The sequence below is a fragment of the Zonotrichia albicollis genome, chromosome 14 (genome assembly GCF_047830755.1).
Source record: "Zonotrichia albicollis isolate bZonAlb1 chromosome 14, bZonAlb1.hap1, whole genome shotgun sequence".
Classification (NCBI taxonomy): Eukaryota; Metazoa; Chordata; class Aves; order Passeriformes; family Passerellidae; genus Zonotrichia; species Zonotrichia albicollis.
The window spans coordinates 12246170-12259763 of record NC_133832.1 but is presented as its reverse complement, the minus strand read 5'-3'; positions in this window follow the sequence as shown (position 1 = coordinate 12259763).

Below are 13594 nucleotides of genomic sequence, written 5' to 3'. Positions count from 1 at the left end.
TAATGAGTGGCTACCTTCTTCATACCTCTTGTCAAAGTCTTTAAACACTGTGTTACACCACAGACAAACTGTTTGTTGAAGGCTGCTAATACAGGCTCTAATGCATGGCCTTGGGCTAAGAGCTAAGGATGTATCCAGACCACTAGTGCACATTAAAACGGCAACACCTGAATTCTCACTAGAATTTACCTTGGGCTAACAGTGTTTACCTTGAGATTCCCTCAGAACAACAAAGCTGTGAGGACTAGTACCCTCATAAATGTTGTTCACAATGATGTTTCAGGGAAGGAAGTACTTAGAAAGGGAGAATTAGAAAGCAGCTGCTCCTTTAAATATAAGATATGGAATCAAGATTACTGTAACCATGGCTGAGGAAGCAATACTGCAGGGGGGAGTGATCCCAGCTCCTGTTGTACCTGCCAGCCAAGAACCCTATTGCCATGCTAGGATGGTGGGCCAGAGCACCCTGTGCTCTTCACAGCTCTTTGATGCTCACTGCCTGGGGACAGAACAGCCTCTGCTCCTCCTGGGAACAGAGCCTAAAACCCTCTGTGCATAACTGGGACAGGGAGAGCTCACTTGTTTTCTGCAGGCAAGGAGGAGAACCAGGCTGGTGCTGGCCCTACTCTCATCAGCTACCTTACAATATAAATAGTCACATCCCAGAAAGATGCCCATAATTGCTGAGTCTGGATAGCAGCTAATTTAAGTCCATAGCAGAGCTTTTAAAACAGAAATTCTTTGTCAGCACAGCCCTTTTCTTGCTGGAGGGTAACATCTCTTTCACCTGAAACAAAGACTTACATAATTCTGTCTCTCTGGTGACACTAATGAGTCGCTGCTCTGGGGAAAGCTCACTCAGATCCCTCTAAGTGATTTCCTTTAAGCTGTCCTAGCTGCTGGCTGCACCACAGCTCCATACTGTGGAAATAAGGCCTCCAGGGTAGCACATTCTCTGTTTGCTTTGTTTCTTTTATCTGTTTCTCCTCTCCTAAGACCTTACCTTTATTCTCTAAACTTAGACCCACCACAGGTCAGGGTATGAAGCGTCAGATGAGCCTTAAATGTGAATTCATTCTCTTCCTCCCACATAACCCTCACCTGCCATCACCTCCCCCAGTATAGTTACCTTTCACTCTGCCTTCTCAATCCTTCACTCACACTTTGGTCTTTTACAGGTTTAGGGTTCTACTTTGAAATGTGACATGAAACCCTGCACTGGATTCTATGCTCATTGTTTTTGAGTGACTCCAGATTGGACATGTTCAGTTCAGAAGAGGAGTGAGGGCAAGAGAATCAAATGCAGCAAAGTTTCTGACAGCTCAGGATTTTGGCTGCCATTCTCCCTTCCTCAAAGTGTTCTGCAGGATGAAGAGAGCATTTTGAACAGAAAGGTACTGCTGTTCTCAACCTTGTTCACAGGAACAGCAGGGCCAAAATCCAATCCAAAATGAGGGCATCACTGAAGCCCTCAGACCTGGTTCTATAGGCACAGGGAGCAGATGCAAATAGCAGTAATACATTCACCAAAGCCATCATGCTGTAAAAACACTGAATCTAAACCTTCTGTTTCACCTGGTGATTCTCTAATCCTAAAACTCATCCTAACCACATCTGTCTTCTTCCCTTTCAGAGATGTTACCAAACCCAGTGGTGCTGTTAGAAGCTCTATAGACAAACTGCTCTCTGGCTTCCATATCTGATACCTACCACTACCTCAGCCTCCTTCCTCTCCTCTTCCTTATCTCTTGCATGTCATCTTCCATCAGTGGAGGCCACTGTTTTCACAGTACTGCCCACCCCACTGTCTTCCAAGCCATTAAATAAAGCTGTGGGAAAGCAGCAAATGTACCAAGTTTTCATGGATCTTCATGAGAAAATTTTGCTCTTTTTCCTTTCGAGAAATTTCAAAACTTGAACCAGGCATTTTTGCAGTGCTAAGGGGTCGGTGGGATATTCTAAACAAGAGATCGTGATTTCATGGGACTCCATATCTTCATATTGCTAAGATGAGAAGACTTCCAAGCCACAGAGAACTGAACAAATTGCATGGAAATAAGACTCTCAGGGCAGGCAGAGAAAAGTGGCTTGCTGGCTCTGTGGTGTGCAAGGGTTGTTTTGGGCTCAATATTAAGGACAGGATTCACTGTGATCTGTCCTTGGGCATATTGGGAAAGACAATATAGACTGATACAAAGCTATAAAAAGTTCTAGAGGCATATGGACACTAAAACATCAGATGCTGTTGACTAGCAAGTTTAAAGCCTATCAGATGCAAACAAATGAGAGGAAAAGCAAAGGGGTAAAATAAATAAAAGATAATGTAAGATAGTCAGACAAATAAAGAAAAAAAAATCAAGTCCAGAAGGCACACGGGGTGCCAGTAGTGAAGCAGCCAGAATGGCTCAGAGGGACACAGCAGCCAGGGAAATTCATCGAGATGGCAAAATGACATTCTCTAAAACAAGATAAATTAATTATTTGCCTCAGCACCCCAGAAGGAGAAAAGAAGCTGACAGAAAATGACATGTCATATAATTCTCAGGGTGACAAGGAGGGGAACTAACAGAGATGCAGGGGCTGAGGCACATATATCCCTGTGGTGCTTCTTGGCTGCCCAGGGCAAAGCCTTCAGTGGGTGAATGCAGAGAACACACTATGGCAGGCCAGCTGTGCTCTGTGATGGGGAAAGGCTCTGTCTGATCATTTTCATGAAGCTGAAGATTTCTAGGTCTGACTCTCCTTTGTCACAGCCCTTATATCTTCATTTCTGCCTGCACAAAATGACTGTGAAATTCTTCCAAAGAAAAATTCTCCTTTTTCCTCAGTGGTAGCTCAACACTCCCAGTTCACAGGTATAAATGTTTAGACAAGGTGCCAAGAAAAGCATCAGGTATTAACACATACTGATATTTACAAAAAAAAACAGGTCAGAAACCTTTTCCAAAGTCATGTCAAATTTACAGTGAAGTGTTTAATGTGAAATTCACAAGCAAGGTGCAGCCCCCTGTGCTCTTGTTGTTTTTCTGTACAGTGAAGGCATTGCTGTCTTCCTGATCCTAAATGGACGTCAGTGTAAGACAAAGGACTTACATAATATAGCCAGTTTACAAGAGCTGAAATTGGGGTGAAAACTCATTTTGATTAATAGATGGACACGTTAACTCATGAAAAGCAAAATGCAAAATTCTTTGCCGCACTTTTCCAGATTTTAAGAACTACAATAATGATCAAAACTTGAGATAAATACCATTAAAACAAGACCTGATATACATTTGGCATTATTGTTGCTTAACTTTCCATAAGCATAGAAAGTCTTTTAGCTACTATGACACATATGTATGAAAAGATTGCATGGTGTAATATTATTTAGGTCATTAAAAGTGGCATCACAGACAAGCCTTATCAACAGTTGTTTAACTACACAGGGAGATAAATTTTGAAGAAGAGATAACACACTTGCAGTAAACTAGGAAAATTGCAGTAAACTTGGAAACTAATCCCAAACTTGTCTGTTCCTCAGCACAAGACTGACCAATTCATTTGTCAGCTGTAATTCTCTGCCTCCAGCATTCAAAATGACATTTCACAATATTATCATCACACACAATGCAGGCAAGCAGTTACACATAGATGAACTTAGGGTCAGGAAAAACAGATAAGGTGGGAAATATCATTAATATATTTAAGCAAAATAGCCTTAAATGAGGCTGTTTGAATTGCCTCTTTTCAGATATCAGTGGCATGGATGATCGTAGCAATTGTTTACTTTAGATGCTCTAAAAAAGGTAATAAAAAATGAAGAGAGATAATTCAATTTCATTTGTTTCTATGATTTTTTATTATTTTTTCCACTGCCTCAGCCACAAGACAGAGCTGGAGGGGAGTACTGGGACTAGGATTTGTCAGTGTGTTTTTTTAGAGCACAAAGCAATGCTAAGCAACTGTTAGTGCAGTCTGAGCACCAACAGGAGTGGACAGAATAATTGACAAAACAACAGGCTACACATGGATCCTGTTTCTTTTTGACTTTGTACTGAGAAGTTCTGACAAAAAGCCCCTCACTTAATACATGCATTTAGGAGTATCCTGCAGTATTCTACATCAAGGGCCAGAGAGCAAAGAGGCATTGATCAACTCTTCTCCCCAGCACAACCTGTCCTTTACATATTGCCATTCTAAAATTATTGATTGGCTCAGGCTCTGATTGAATTTCTATTCTTTGTCCAAAATTCAGTCTTCTTACTCTTTGTGAAGCAGAGACACCTCCCTTCCCTGGACAGTGACATCCTGGTACCATCTGCAGTAGACAGGAGCATACAAAGCTTTGTTGATCTTGTAGGATGTTCTGCACTCCAGGGTGGCTAACATCTCTTTGCAGTAGAATTTAAATTTCTTATTTCCCAACAGCTTGGGAAACAATAATAACTTAGATATTCCAGTATTATGCCCCAACTCTTTCTTGTATTTCTTCATCCTTGAATGATCCTTTTGTATTGGAACGATTTACAGTATCCATTAAGCAGTTTAAGCGTTGTTATTTTTCCTAACCTTACCCTATAATAATCTATTTTTAGAGATTTCTATACCTTCCTCTCCCTGCAAACTTCTGATAACACACTGGAGCCAGTACATTTGCCTCTGGTGTATGTACAGACCTGAAATGTGAATGATCCACATAAGCACTTTCTGTTACCTCTGAGTGTGAGATTTTGGAGCCTGTGCCTGCACTTTGCAGGTTTTTTCCTATCCTCCAAGCCATAGGAGCCATTTTTTCTTCATTGTACTAAAATGATTGTCCCTTTGTTTATTCCTGACCAGAGCTGTTCAAAACTTACACTGTTCTTATCCCAATTCATGTTTTACCTTTTCCCAATTCTCATTCCCATCCCAGCTGTTAGTGGCTGGGGTTAAACCATAACAACCTTTACAAGAGCCATTTATAACCTGTTAAATTTTATGTAGACTTCACCTCTAGATTCTACCAAACCATTTATTTTTGCCTTTTTCCTCCTTTGACTTTCTGTAGAAACTAAGTACAGCATAGTTTTCATAAAGACTGAGCAAAAAGTTTATTTAAGGAAGGACACAGCAGCTCCCTTCTTGCCCTGTGTCCATTTGCTTTTAGTTTTTTTCTTAATTATTACACTATTTGATGCCCAAAACAAGCTCATTTCAGCTGCTTTCCTGGAACGCTGCAGCAAAGTTTTCTGACACAATTAAAACAAAGATTTTGTGATCCTGCGATCACAAAAAGCAGGCGGGCGGCAGCAGCGATGGCGTTTTTAAAGCTGCCAGAACATGAACCCACAGGGAGAGCACCGAGAGCTGGGGAGCCCCGGGCGCTCGATGGGAGCCGGGCTGGGCAGCAGCGGCCGGCGGCGACACCGCGCGGTGCCCAGAGCGAGCGACAGCGCCGGGACAGCGCGGCCACCGCAGGGACACCGCGACAGGGACACCGCGATAGGGACACAGCGACAGGGACACCGTGACAGGGACATCGTGACAGGGACACCGTGACAGGGACATCGTGACAGGGACATCGTGACAGGGACACAGCGACAGGGACACAGCGACAGGGACACCGAGACAGGGACACAGCGATAGGGACACAGCGACAGGGACACCGTGACAGGGACATCGTGACAGGGACACCGTGACAGGGACACAGCGACAGGGACACCGAGACAGGGACACCGTGACAGGGACACCGCGATAGGGACACAGCGACAGGGACACAGCGACAGGGACACCGCGACAGGGACACCGTGACAGGGACACCGTGACAGGGACACAGCGACAGGCACACCGTGACAGGGACACCGAGACAGGGACAGCGCGGCCACCGGCCGGGACAGCGTGATAGGGACACCATGACAGGGACAGCGCGGCCACCGGGACACCGCAGCCACCAGCTAGGACACCGCGACAGGGACACCAAGACAAGGACACCGCGGCCATCGGGACAGTGCGACAGGGACACCGCGACCACCAGCCGGGATACCGCGACGGGGACACCGAGACAGGGACACCGCGGCTGGGACACCGGGGCCACCGGCCAGGACACCGCAACGGGAACACTGCAACAGGGACACCGTGACCGGGATACTGCGGCCACCGCCGGGACACCGAGACAGGGACACCGCGGCCGGGACACTGCCACAGGGACACCGTGACCGGAACACTGCAACAGGGACACCGCGGCCGGGACAGCGCGGCCACCGGCCGGGACACCGCAGCCACTGGCCCCTCAAAGGCAGCGGGCAGGGCTCGGGCTCTCCCAGCTCTCCATCGCCAGCGAACAGCGCAGGGACAGGTCGCACAATGGGACTCAATCACAGAATGGCTGGGGTTCAAGGGATCTCAGAGATGGGCAGGGACTCCTTGCACAAGGGGAGAAGAGAGAAGGCAAAAGAAGCTGCAGTGCAGGCTCTGTGTGAATGAGCTGGCTGCTCAAATGCTGTGGCTGTGTTAAGGAAAACTGCACTGAAAAGTCAAGTCCATCCTGAAAATAAAAGAGGAGAGCTGCTGGAGTATAAGTCCAATTGCTGAACTTCAAAGCAAGGGGATTTTCATCCTGTTTTAAGTGAAAAGTTCAATAGACCAAATCCATTTGCTTCCATAAACCAACCATGGATTAAACCATCTCAGTGCTGGATAAAGCTGGCTTCTAATGGATTGCTGCCCACACATCAACTGTCTCCCACCTTTGAACCCACTCTAAACACCCAGTGCTGCACTGAAACTCACACCAATGAATCTCAGACAGTAAACCAAAATGAGACCATTTAAACACATCTATTTTTATCAGCCAGAAGTTCACCAAAATTTCTTCAGTGACATTTAAAAATCTTCATCATCCCATCAGAGGCTGCAAAAAAGTGCTGGCCTCTGTGTGCTCATCTTGCAGCCCAGATGGGTGGAGTGGATCTGCAGCCTGGCTGCCTCTATGGAGCCTTGTTCCTCCAATTCCTCCACTCCAGATGCTTGACAGAGACCTTTAGCTGCCTGCCATTCTTTGCCAGCTGAGTGACCACTGAGATTTATGTGGCATAAACTAAACCATCTCAAAGTAAAAATACTTCCTGATAGCCAGCCCTGCCCAGGATATATAGCAGAGGAGACTGAAACTCCTTCCTCCAAGGAGAGGTCACTGAAAATGGTGTGTTTTCCTTGTTCCCTGATGCTTCCTCAGTAGCTGCACAGGGCAGCAGCCAGGCCAGGATTGAGCTGGTCCTTGCCTTGCAGAAATAGTGTAGGAACCCCAAGAAGAGCTAAATGCTCCCTGTTTAGTGCTGGCACATGCCTCAGTGTCCAGGGAATTATATGCTATTGCACTTTTTGATGCACATTTGATGGATGTTGCCAAAGCAGTCAGCCTTTTCACAATAAAGGTTGCTTCTAGAAATAGGTAAAAGTCCTTCACCCAAGAGCTGGGATCCCAGCTTCACCAGAATAAAGAGACCTTTCCTGCACCTACTAACAGCTGAAGCATTTCCTGGGCACAAGAGACTCCATCAGTGCCAAAGAAAAAAGGTCACTGAAGAAAGAGAATCTCAGAACAGTAATGGGTACTACCAGCAGCCAGCTCTACTACAGGGGTAAAATGACACCTTCTTGAGAGAATCCCTCTAATTCCATCAAGTCTGGGATGAGTTTTAATTCAGAATTAGGGAACAATGCTTGTTAAACCATCACAGCATTGAAATTAACATAGTTACTCCTACATGCAGATTTTCAGAACCAGAATAGTAAGCAGTGTCTTATTTAGAGAGAATTTCAAAAGAGGCAGGTAATTTTATTTTGTGCCTGTCCCTCTGTTGTTATCTGGCCCTCATGTCTCAGCACTACTTTTGCATTCATCAGCAAGGCCAGTTAAATATTGCCTGAACTGCCGTTTGACCAAGTGCTTATCTGCACAACTGCACAACCCATACCATCAGTTAGGAAAAACAATTTTCCCTGGCTACTCGAGACAGCCTAATTACCTAATCTGACAGGTTATTAATGGTCCAAGTCAACAAAAAGTATAATGGATGCTGATAAGCACGAGCTGCCTGAACATTTGGCACATACAACCCAGCCAGAAATCTTTGCTGTGAAAAGCTGCCACTGGCCACAGGACTGAACTGTCTGACTTCTCAGGGTTTCATTTAACAGGTCTATCAACATGATAAAGAGACAAACTAGCAAGTTTAATCCATTAATGAGGACTGTGAATCAGCCGAACAGTATAAAAGATATTTATGTAGCAGGTTAATGTAAAAATAAATCTCCGCTTCATTTCTCAATAATTGTAACACCCTCGCCTCCATTCTAGGATGGAGAGCAGCACATGTCCGTGTTCACCAGGAAATGGGCAGCAAGAATTATAACAGAGCCCTTGTTTAAAGCACTGTCAGCTCTCCCATAACTCACCACAAGTGCTGCACTATTTCATGGGTCTGTTTTAAAGATCCAATTACGAGACTCACATGATCCCATCAGAAGCTCAGGTTTTCATTTTAAAGAGGAAAAAAAAGATATATTACTTGCAGGTACTGGGGGCACTGGACAAAGGTGTTTCCTGAACAGTTCAAAGACAGAAAGTATTGAAACAGGAGCTCATGACACCAGTTATTTTTTTTAACCTCAGGGTTCTACAGGCCACTCATTTAATCATTTGACTCCGTCCCAATGAGGTATAAATGCCTGGGGATGACATCAGTGAGGCATTTAGGGATGAAAAGAAAGAAACAGATTTGACTGGTGGCATGGAGCAGGAAGAGGAAGGCCAGATATTTCTCCTTAAGCATTTTCTGATTGTGTCTTCCTCAAAAGTTAACCAATCCATGATTCCTCTGGCTTCATGTTTTATTTAACGTCAGTTGTGAAGTCTTCAAGACTAAAATCTAAGAGAGCATTTTCTAGTTTTCCTAGCAGAACACATTTCAAAATGTGACTGTGCAAAAGAATTAGGCTTTACACCAGAGAAAAAAGACATGTTCTCCACTTAAAAAAAAAAATTATCAAATTTACTATTATAAAATTATCAGTTTTTAATGGGCAGGTAATGCAACAAGAAGGATTGTGTGAAGGTGATTGATGTGAGGCTGTCTGTCTGTCTGTGTGAGTCCTTTCTGTGGTATCTGTAGTTTTGGAAGTCAGAGACCCAAATCATGCAGATGCTCACAGTCTGGCAGTGGCCCTCTGCCTGCAGGGCCAATTGTTACCCAGCCCCTCCAAAGCAATCAGGGATTGCTCTGCAATTAGGCCCCCGGTGTAGCTGACAGTAATGAGCACTGGCTCTGGTCCTGGAGCACTGTGAGTGTAAAATAATAGGTAAGTTCCTCATGATGAGTAAATTGATGCTGTGGGCAGCAATGAAGGATTGTAGCCCCCCCATGAAATCCATTCTGTCCAGTCTGGTGCCTTCTAGATCTACATTTATTTACATCTTTGGCAAGGACACAGATTTCTTCCTTCTAGAAATTTAGGGGCCAAACTAGCAAGACATTTAAATATGTCTGAAATAAATGAGATGTAGCATAGCATAGGAATCCTTTAGATATATTTTGTGGCAATGCTAGGTGATAATTTATAGTCCTGAAGAATCCTCCAGAGGGTAATTCCCTTCCATAGCCCTGCACAGTGAACCAGGCACAGCAGCCACCTGAAAACCCAGCAAAGCAGCTTCAGTCAAGCACTGAGCACAAGCTCTGTGAGCTTTTCAAGGCAAACCCTTCAGTCTTGGTACTGTCCAACCCACACTCAGCTAACAGAACCCTCTAGTCTCTTGTTTTCTGGGAGTTAATGGCTTTCAGTATGACTGCTAATTAGCAGGTCACAGCATTGCTAATAGAGTTTCCACGGGTTTCCATGCCACGACTTTGGCTTTCACGTGTGAAGGTTTCTGTCTCAAGTCAGCAGAGGTGAGCCCTGGGTGGTTTGAAATCCTCTGGTGAGTGGCCTGGTATAAATGGGCACTGTGTGATGATACCCACATGTGCATAAACTGGGCTGCAAGGGTGTTGCTGAGGTTGAATGGTTTGTTCAGTGAAGAAGAAAAAAGGAGAGAAGCTTGAGGAGCCCTAGAGATTCTTCTTTGCCTAGCTATGGTGCTGCAGCACCTGCTTTGGTTTCAAAGATTCCCACCTCAAGGTGTTTTAGCCTGGATCAAAGCTGGTGGCTGTCACAGGAGCCCTTTGAAACTTGTTCTGCTACAGGAAATGAAGAAGAAAGGAGCAGGCAGTGCTTGGCAGGGCTGAGCACGAGGTGCTGGCTTTCCACCAGCAATACTGGTTCTGCTTCTTAGTGTGACAACAACCTGCTCAGCCCAGCAGGGCTGGAGCCTTGTCCTCTCTCAGGCAATTCCTGGGGGCAGGATTTTCAGCCAAGCTGCACCCCAGTGCTCAAGGGGGTATTGAGGCTGTGTAACTTGTGTGAAAAGAGGCTGTGACAAGTCCTGTCATGGCACCATTTCAGCTGCACAAATGTGGCTGCTGAGTGTGTGGGGAGTGGGTGGAGGTGGGGGGTTTCCATCTGAAGTTTCATTTAAATACTGACATTTGCCAGTTATTACTGTACTGTGGCATCTGAGCAAACTCGAATATTTTGCCTTTCCACACTTGAAAAAATAACTGCTGTAGTTCAGACCTCAGGGTACTAAGTGTTGGCTGCTACTTTTTTTTCAGTGGTAGTTCCTTATCTGCTTAAAAGTGCTGCCACAAACCTCAGTTAGTCAGTGCTTATACAGTGCTTTGAAATGATAAGACACTATCTACCTTTTAAGTATCATAATGTTTCTACAACATATTCTAACAAGTACATGCTTCAGTACACAGCTGCACACTCAGTGGTAGGCCAGAAATGCCTCCTTAAGGGAAATCATCCAGGAGTTTCTGTCCCCACGGCACAAGGAAATCTTCATCAGTTTTAAATTTATAATGAGTGTACCTTCAAAGCATGGAAAAGCAGACTACGAATAGCTGCCAAAAAACCCCAATATTTGGTGTAGTGCAAAACCTCTGCACAATCTGATCACAGTGTAGAGCAGGGCTGGAGGCAGATGGAGCAGGTATAGCACCATTGATTTTCAGTTACTTCCTCCAATATCCAGCCCAGGAGCTGCTGGTTGCTAAGAGTGTGCTGTGCACACTACAGATGTTCTTTTATTTTGATGCATTGGAGACAAGGATGAATCTGACTTCCTCATTTTGCTCTTCAGCCAGTGCTGCCAGTGGTGAATTAATTGCCTTGCTAAATTAATAAGTCATCATGTTTTTGTGCTGGGGCCAGGCACTTGTCAGTGTGTGCTCTGCACGTGAGCATGGCAGACAGGTTATCCTGGGGATAGAGTGACAGCTCCAAGGGCTGCAGTGAAATCAAATCTGGATGGGACATGGGGCAGCCAGCCAGGCCATCTGTGGAAAGGGGCACCCAAAAAGGTGACTGGCTCAAAAACTCAAAGCACCCAGCCTGATTGTATGTGGCAGCTTCCATTTGGCAAATTTGAGAGTTGTGAGTGTGGCACTGAAGTTTTACAGTGATCTCAAGTGGTTAGGAATACAGATATTCTGTATTTTAATGTCCATTATTACATAAAAATATCTAATAATATTATTAAATATTAGTAATACTTAATAATATTAACTATTATTAATATTAAGTATTGATATTTAATTAAATAGTAAAAATTAAAATTAATATTTAAATTTAATAATAAAATAAAATTTTTAAAAGTGCTGGGACAGGGGTCTGGTCAGCGACACCCCTGCCGAGCTCTTGGCTTGCTTCAGCTGCAATCCCACACTCACTCGTGCCACCGGCCCCTGTCCAGCCTTCACTCCGGCTGGGCTATCCATGGCTCTCACCTCAGCTCCCAGCACCATCCCAGGAACAGCGAGGATGGATGGGGGACCCCTCCCTGGAGCACGGGCTCAGAGCTGCAGAGAGGCCATGTGCAGCCACAGAGGGTCTGCACAGCAGCAGACCATCTTTTAGGGTTTCAAAATAGCTTTAAAAGAACAAACATGTCTCAGAACTAAATGCTTGGTGACACCTGCAGAAATAAAAGGAGAACTACTCCTGCCTGCTTGCTGCTTTTCTGACAAACAGCTCCAGAGAGAAGTGGTACAAGCATAAAGCTGTCCTCTACATTCAGATTTCATCCTGCTTTCATGGGACAGTCGCGCTTTACGGCTCCTTTTACGACAGTCGCGCTTTACGGCGCCTTTTACGACAGTCGCGCTTTACGGCAGTTTTGCGACAGTCGCGCTTTACGGCAGTTCTTACGACAGTCGCACTTTACGGCAGCTTTTACGACACGACAGTCGCGCTTTACGGCAGTTTTACGACACTTTTACAACTGTCGTGCTTTACGGCCCCGCCCCTTTTACCACTGTCATGCTTTACGGCTGTTTTTCGACATTTAACGCATTTACGCCTTTTTCTTAAAGCAATGCTACTGCAGCTGGTAAATCCCAAACTCCTCCTTTACCTAAAACCCGGGTGGGTTTATTTTGTTTGGGGTTTTTTTGGTGGTTTTTTTTTTTGGTTTGTTTTGTTTTGTTTTGTTTTGTTTTGATTTTTTATTTGTTTTGGTGGTGGTTTTTTTGGTTTTGTTTTTTTGGGCTTTTTTTTCCTTACATTATCTTGGCACAACACATCTCATTCCACTGACTTACAGGGTTTGGACTTTCATATACCAGAAATTTGGTAACTCTCTACAGTGAAATATAAACTCATATTAGGAAAGTTCTAGGTGATAGTCAATGTCAACTAGTGTAGAAGAGTGTATTGAAAATCAGTATATACAATTTTTATATGTGTGTGCATAGATTTTGGATTGGATATTAAGGAAATTTTTTTCACTGCAGGGGTTGTCAGACACCACAAGGGGCTGCTCAGGACAGTGGTGGAATCACCATCCCTGGAGTTCTTAAAAAAAATGTGTCAATGTGGCACTTGGAGAGATGGATTAGTGATGAACTAGGCAGTACAGGCTTAACAGTTGGACTTGTCTTTGAGGTCTTTTTCAGCCTTAAAAACTCTAACATCTATGATTCTTGGATATTCTCCAGGCATCTGGTGAGAATGAAAAGGTAGCTAAAAGCTTTCATCCTTTAAGTTTGTTTTTCCTATTGATAAGATTGTTTATGCCAATATTATTTTAGTAATGTTTCAAAACAGAAACCTGAATCATATTGAAGCAGTTTATATCTTCATTAAGAAAGGAGAGTTTTTTTAGAACCACTAAAATGCAACTTTTTTCTTGCCTCAAGACTTAATAATTATACAACTGAAAATGGAAATTATTTTCAGAAAGATCATCAAGAGATCTTTGGGGTGGTGGTATCGATTTTACAAATACACAGTGAAATCCTGTTGCTAATTTTAATAGCCTACTTTAGCTAAGAAGGGAAAAATATCAGAAGATGTAGAAAATGTTAAGAGGAAGTACTGCAGAGTGAACCCAGAGGATTGCTCAGAGAGGAAATGACTCAGGCAGTTGCTAAGTAAAGGCAGCTGCCTATTTACAGAGGAATTCAAAGAGTTAAAGGAGAAATCCCCAAACAAAATATCCTCAGCAGAGTGTGGATGGCAAGAGGATGCA